This window comes from Alosa alosa, chromosome 11 (genome assembly GCF_017589495.1).
Source record: "Alosa alosa isolate M-15738 ecotype Scorff River chromosome 11, AALO_Geno_1.1, whole genome shotgun sequence".
NCBI classification, from domain to species: domain Eukaryota; kingdom Metazoa; phylum Chordata; class Actinopteri; order Clupeiformes; family Clupeidae; genus Alosa; species Alosa alosa.
In genome coordinates, this window is record NC_063199.1 from 10,429,799 (window position 1) to 10,437,369 (window position 7,571).

The window sequence follows — 7,571 nt, forward strand, 5'->3', positions numbered from 1 at the left end:
TGACTTGTTTTTTGTTTTTTTTTCAAAAACCCCGAACCTGGTGTCTGTGCCACTTCCCATAATTGGGTATCGGTTCTCAATTTATCAGTAGAGCCTGTGCTTCATAAAAACATGGAAGTGAATACCCTGATCTGTCTGAGGCTTGCTTGCCAGCCTTTTCCAGTATTTCGCAAAAGTTGTAAAATATAACCTCATATTCTGTTTTTTTGAATGTCAGCGACTGGCTATATAAAAAAACGTATCTGTATGCGCTAGGGCTGTCAATCGATTAAAAAAATGAATCTAATTAATTACATACTCTGTGATAAGTTAATCTAAATTAATCGCATACATGATTTTTGCTGTGAAAGTATTTTAAATATTTAAATTCAAATGAATCATTGAATAATCAGCATTAGTGAGATTAAAGTTCAAAAACTCATTATTTTATCAACTTATTATTTTAATAATGGCCATAATAATCTATGATATGACCTAATATGCTGAGGAAATAAATTCAAAAGTGCTTCGGGAAGAACACTTTATTTTTATCAACACCATCAAGCCGTTTTTGAAAAGTAAATGTTCCAATCAATGATCTAGGCAGCACATTTTCTTCTCTCCTTCATTTTACAGTCTAATGGTTACTGACTACAACGGCTCGGGGTCATACAGAATCGATTAATCTGCATTATTTTTTTTAATCAGTTTTTTTTTCTCAAATTAATTAATCGAAATTAATCAGTTATTTTGACAGCCCTAGTATGCGCACATACCGGTAATACGTGTGTGCTTGAGATAAAACTGGCCGTTTTTCAGCAGAAACATAATGACCTGTACAATGGGGGATTTCACTCATCCCTTCACACTGAGGTGGGACTGTAAAAAAATGTTACATTTTGAGGTCAGGTAGGAGGGCCCCTTAGCAGGATTTTGCTTAAGGCCCCATGGAGGTCTGAACCGGCACTGCATTGTCCAAAACTCTAGGCCTATTTCTCCGACAAACACCAATTTGGGAGCTTATGCTACCATCATTGATTCTTGAGATTAGGGACAAAACAGGTTTACATTTTCTAAAAGAATATTTTGAAGATTTTCAAAAGCTATTAACACATCTTTGTTAAATGTAGCTTGTAACAATCAACCTTTTACCTTTGGCTGTGTTAACTAAAACGCACAAGGGGCTCTTTTGAAAGATTAAGCAGTTAACAATAACCACGGTCAGTTTGTTATGAGATGCCTGAAATAATGTACAAATCAGAGTGCATCCGACACGTAATCAAAACTATAGCATAGACCACGGTATCTTCAGTTTACCAGCAGTAAAGGAAAACACGCACCAAACAATAAACCAGAAACGTGCACAGTATAGCGCGTTATATTTTTCATACATTAAATGACCCACACCACCCCAAATGAATTACATGTCCTCTGTTTTAGTACCGAAAATAAACCTAGAAGTCCAAACTAAAGCGAAGATATCCTGTCCTTTGCCAGGGCGCCCAAGAAGAGTCTGTATAATCCCAACAAGGAAACGAGAAGGCCGCTGCCTCGCGAATTGTCCTTGACGTGCAAACAAAAAGGTAATCCACAAAAAGGGAAAAAATGCGATGATCGGATTGCAGTTATCCCCACGCAAAATAGAAAGATGAGAAAAACAATCGGTCTCACCAACTCCGGTGCATAAATCCAGTCAGCCGACTGCAAAGGCTTCCTTTGACGCCGTCCTCTTCTTGGTAACGCTGGTCTCCCCACCGTTAAAGGGCGTTTCATTTATATAAAGTCCGTTTCCTCCGTAGGGATACTTCTCTATTTACCCCTTACGAAAACAGTTTACTACACTTTCAGCTGCAGCACTGGAGTACTGGCCACACATTCAAAAATCTCCCACACGCTTGCTACTTTCTTCAGACCGCCCCCATCATTTAAGCGCCCCCTATATAAGTTTGGGTGCTGTGATAAGCGTGATCGGCCGACAGTGTCCCCATACAAATCACCCATATCCATACCATCATACACAGTGGAAATAAAGCATGATAAATACATATAAATAAGTACAGTAAGTACTATCAGTCACACTGATATTATATGAGACCTACAGACAGATATGTAATAAATAATACTTAATTTTAAGTAATGGCACCTAAACTAATGTGGCAGTGTCACAGTCCCCCCAGCCAGAGGTACCGGAGGCTGAACCCCAAAGTAGGGCTTCACGTTGACCACATTGACGGTGTCAATCTTTCTATTTTGGTCATTCCACTGTATTTGGTAGTTGACCGGGCCTACTTTTCTCACCACAGTAGCTGGACCCGACCATTTAGGCGCAAGCTTGGATGAGAAATTCTCGGATGCTTTTGAGAGTGGGTGAGTGCGGACCCAGACCAAGTCTCCCGGCAGGAGTTGTGCACCTCTCCTGCGGGCATTATAATACTTGGCTTGTCTGGCCTGACATCCCCCAACTCTCTTCTTGACTTCCTCAAACATTGATTTTTGTCTCTCCAGGATCGTGTATGGAGGTTGATGAGGAGAGGGTGATGTCCCAATCAATCTCTCTAGTGGCCCTTTCAGAGATCTTCCAAGTGCCAGCTCTGCAGGTGTTCGGCCCGTGGTCTCGTGATAGGCGGCATTAATGGCAAAACGGAACTCCCTAACCCATTGATCCCAATTCTTGTGTTGGTTCCCTACATAGGAGGCGATCATCGTTTTGATGGTCCGGTTGGAACGTTCGGTGAGGTTGGCTTGGGGGTGATAGCTGGTGGTAAACTTCTGTGTTACTCCCCAGGTCTTACAGAGGTTAGCCATCTCATGGCCAGTGAACTGAGACCCCCGGTCTGAGACTAACTCACGCGGAACACCAAAACGAGTGAAGATCTCTTCTTTTAGGATGGTCACAATGCGGTGGGCTTTGCTGTCTTTTAAGGGGAACATCTCCACCCACTTCGTAAAATAATCCACGATCACAAGAAGAAAGGTATTACCCTTTTTGCTCCGGGGAAATGGCCCCATGAGATCCATTCCCAGCTTTTCCCAGGCATCTTCGACTGGGGTTGGCTGCATGAACCCTGCAGGCTGGCCGGTTTTCAGGCTTGTAAGCCTGACATATGTTGCAGCCCTTGGCGTGGTTCCATACATCCTTTCGGACAGATGGCCACCAGGCCACCTCAAGGACCTTCAAGAGGGTTTTTAATCTGCCCAAATGGCCACTCAGAGGATGGTCATGAAAGTAATCAAGGAAACCAGGCACAAGGCTCCTGGGTACCACCAGTTGGAACTTGTCTCCCCCTCTCTCTCACAGGTGAGCGACACGTACAGGAGCCCTTGCAACATTGTAAACCCTACCCTATCCAGCCTACTGTTGGTAGCAGCCTCTTTGGCCAGGTCACTGACTTCTGTATCCTGTTCCTGACCCTCCCTTATTGCCGACAACGAAGTGGGCAGGTCTGGGGAACTGTTCACAGCAACATATGCGGCTGCTGCAGTGGGAGGAGTTACTGCTCTAGACAGAGCATCTGGGACAATGTTATGCAGACCCTTTCTATACTGGACCTTAAACTGGAACTGTTGCAGCCGTAGGATCCAGCGCGTTAGCCGAGATGAAGTCTTTGGACAATTAAAGGCCCAGGTCAAGGCAGCATGGTCTGTATACACGATGAACTCCGTACCTTCAAGGAAGTGCCTCCATTTTTCAATGGCCCACACCACCGCCAGACACTCTTTTTCGGATGTAGAGTAGTTGCACTCCACTCCACGCAACCCCCTGGAAGCATATGCTATCACCTTCTCCCCATCATCAGTCGTCTGGACCAGCACCGCTCCCAGACCCACATCGCTGGCATCCGTGTGAACCTCAAATGACAATGTGTGATCAGGCTGTATCAGGATAGGAGCATTCACCAGTGCCCTTTTCAGCTGGTCAAAGCTCCGCTGACAGTCCTCTGACCAGATCCACACCACATCTTTCCTCTTCAGGCGGTTTAGTGGGGCTGCCAGGTCTGCAAAATGATCTATGAATTTGTGGTACCACCCCACTAGGCCCAGAAAACGCTGCAAAGACTTGATGTTGGTAGGAGTCGGATAGGAAGTCACCGCCAGGGTCTTCTCTGGATCAACCTGAACGCCCTTCTCTGATACCACATGGCCCAAGAATTTCAGCTCCCGTCGGAAAAAAAGGCACTTTTTTAGGTTGAGGGTCAATTTGGCTTCATGGAGCTTTTTCATGACGTCGTTCAAATCCTTGAGATGTTGTTTGGGGGTGGCTGAGAATACGATTACATCGTCAATATAAACACAGCATATTTTCCCCCTCAGCTCCCCCAGGACCTCCTCCATCAGCCTTTGGAATGTGGCTCCAGCATTCTTTAGTTCGAACGGCATACACTTGAATTGGTAGAGGCCCATTGGAGTTATGACAGCCGTCTTGGCTTTACTTTCTTCAGCCATTGCAACCTGCCAATAGCCTGATTTCAAATCTAAAGTGCTGAAGAAAGCTGCCCCATGCATGGACTCAAGCAGGTCATGTATGAGAGGCATGGGGTAGGCGTCTGGATGAGTCTTGGCATTAAGATGTCGAAAATCAACACAAAACCTTATGGACCCATCAGGCTTGGTGACTAAAACCACTGGAGCGCCCCAGGCAGACTGTGAAGTCTCAATAATCCCATCCTTGAGCATCTGTTCTACCTGGTCTGCAATAATCTGATGCTTATAGGGAGATACCCGATAGGCTTTGCAGCGGACAGGAACCTCATCCACTGTAAAGATCTTGTGTTCTTCCACTGTGGTCTTCCCCAATTTCCCTGAACACACCTCAGGCCAAGCCTGCAGCAGTTGTTGGATCTCTGGAGGTTGATCAGGAAAAGACAGAGCTGCCACTCCAGGTGAAGAAAATGGAACTAAAGCGCTCCCTGAAGGAACAGCTACATAAAGACTGGCATTAGACTGAGCATCAGTGACGTGACGCCCCATATTCTCCTGAAGTGGTCCCAGGAATGGATGAAATGTGTAGCCCCTGGGCCCCTTCACCCCATAAGTTTGGTCCCCCATATTGATGATGGTAGAGGTCTTGCTTAAGAAATCCAAACCAAGAATGATGGGAAACGCCAGATTGTCATCAGCCAGGATGTACGTCTCCAGTGCCCACATCATTTCATGCCAGCAGTAGAGAAGATGTGCTTTTCCTATGGCACCGTACGTCTTCCCATTAGCCAGGGCAAAGCTTTGGTCCCCACTGGACTTCAGTTGTTCACCCTCACGAGCCATATCCATCCACATACTCTGACACATACGAGAAAAGGTGCATCCCGTGTCCAATACAGCATGGCAATTCTTTCCCCTCACTGCAATAGGAACATGCAGAAGAGCCAACGGAGAATTTTTCCCATACTGAACTACTGCCACCAGATCGGCAGGTTTTTTGGAGCTACTCTTCTCATTGGTCTTCTTTAAGGACTTTTCCCTAGCCTTCTGTTGATCCACTTTGCCCCAGTACTCTTTTGCAGAGGTGCAGTCTTTTTCCACCAACGTGCCCACTTGTACGAGCTGGTCAACAGTGGTGATGGTGCCTCTAAGACAGCCAGCGATTGGGGATTACAGTTGTTCAAAAATTTTTCTCACCAACTCTGCTTCAGTGATTTCAGGCTTCCACCGGAGACAAAGGGCACGATAATCATATGCAAAATCCCTCAAACACTGCTCGGGCAGCTGCACCATGTCCCCAAGAAGCTTTTCCTCTACCTCCGAGAGGTAATCAGGAGGCAGGAAAGCGGTCTGGAAAGCCTCCTTGAACTCTGGCCAGTTCGCGAACATGCTTTTTTCGCCACAGACCACCAGCTATGGGCTGACCCTTTAAGAACACCAGAAAGTGCGCCTAAAAGCTCTGCAATGGTTAACGGCCGAACAGCAAGATATGTTTCACATTGCTCCACAAAGTTAAGAACGTCAGCCACTTCTCTGGACCCACTAAAAGAGGGGAAATCCATATGAACAGCAGGGCTTAGAGTAAACCACAGGCACAGTGGCTGTGGCCTGACTATCAAGGCCAGTCAAAGGAGTTGGGAGGCTTGTGCTGGTGATGAAGGGCTGTGTTGGCTGCTGAGAACCAGACCTAATGAAAGGTGTCTTGATCTGGGTCACAGCGGTGGTAGGAGCTGGTTGCCTTTGCATGAGCTGTTCAGTAAGAGGAACAGAGGGCTGAGCAACATTGGCTGCAGCAGACAGCATATTAGGAGAGGTAATAGAAGTAAAAGGAAAGGGGGTTTCTTCATGGGAACCTGCACTAAGAGGAAAATAACTTTGAGAGACGGCACCAGTGGATGCTTGAGGCCTCGGCAAACCATGAGAAGCTTGAGCTGCAGTGCAGCGACTATAGGGAGGATGGCTAGTAGTTCCAGTGGTTTGTACAGGCTTGAAGACAGACATAAGGCTGTCGCGCTTCAGCCGTTGAATTTCTGCCTTCCACTTTTCATCCCCCCGATGTAAACATTCCACCAACGTTTCTTCGAACTGCTTGAGTGTAGATATCATACTTTGTTCAAGGGCCTCAACACTTCTGTCAACATAGCCCCTAATGCTATCTTCTCTGTTGAAAGCACTAGAGACCGACTCTCTGAAATCAGTTTCAAGATTATCTAACCTCTCCATGACTGACCCTAAGTCAGTGGTAATGGACATGAGCGCAGGTAATGTGAGGTAAGATGTATTATCCTCATCTCTAAGGCTTTGTTCATTCTCCTCCGTTTGGGATATGTAAAGAGAACTAATAAGTGATGTAACTTCACCCACAGGATTTCTCCTTGTGACCCATGCATCTCCTTTTGGTTTATTGTGCTGCTCAGGTACAGATGTAGGAGTAGAGGCCCTAGTACTAGGCTTATTCCCCACTACCTCTTCCTCTTGGGAATCATCAAGATCTACAAGTGGTGTCATCCTCATTTCTTCCATGTCCATTTAGTTTTATAGTCAGTATTCTCAAAATGTTTTTAAATTCAATGAAAACAATGCTAGGGGTATATGATAGCTGGCTATACACAGTAATGAGCTTAATTCAGAAGAAGTACAAAAGCTGACAATGTTAACTGCAATCTTATTAACAGCAATGCAAAATCGTAAATTATATTTCATTCCCCGTACGGGCCACCATCTGTAACAATCAACCTTTTACCTTTGGCTGTGTTAACTAAAACGCACAAGGGGCTCTTTTGAAAGATTAAGCAGTTAACAATAACCACGGTCAGTTTGTTATGAGATGCCTGAAATAATGTACAAATCAGAGTGCATCCGACACGTAATCAAAACTATAGCATAGACCACGGTATCTTCAGTTTACCAGCAGTAAAGGAAAACACGCACCAAACAATAAACCAGAAACGCGCACAGTATAGCGCGTTATATTTTCATACATTAAATGACCCACACCACCCCAAATGAATTACATGTCCTCTGTTTTAGTCCCGAAAATAAACCTAGAAGTCCAAACTAAGCGAAAGATATCCTGTCCTTTGCCAGGACGCCCGCAAGAGTCTGTATAATCCCAACAAGGAAACGAGAAGGCCGCTGCCTGCGAATTGTCCCGCGACGTGCAAACAAAAAAG

The 7,571-nt window shown here is 45.4% G+C and overlaps 1 protein-coding gene across 1 annotated transcript in view; it reads right to left on the reverse strand.

Moving 5' to 3' along the window:
• Positions 1–44, reverse strand: part of ifitm5 (interferon induced transmembrane protein 5) — a 4,414-nt gene extending 4,370 nt beyond the window's left edge. The window contains exon 1 of the mRNA XM_048257067.1: positions 1–44. This exon is cut by the window's left edge and continues 357 nt beyond it. The gene's annotated coding sequence lies outside the window, so the exon portion shown is untranslated.
• Positions 45–7,571: the final 7,527 nt, after the last annotated feature.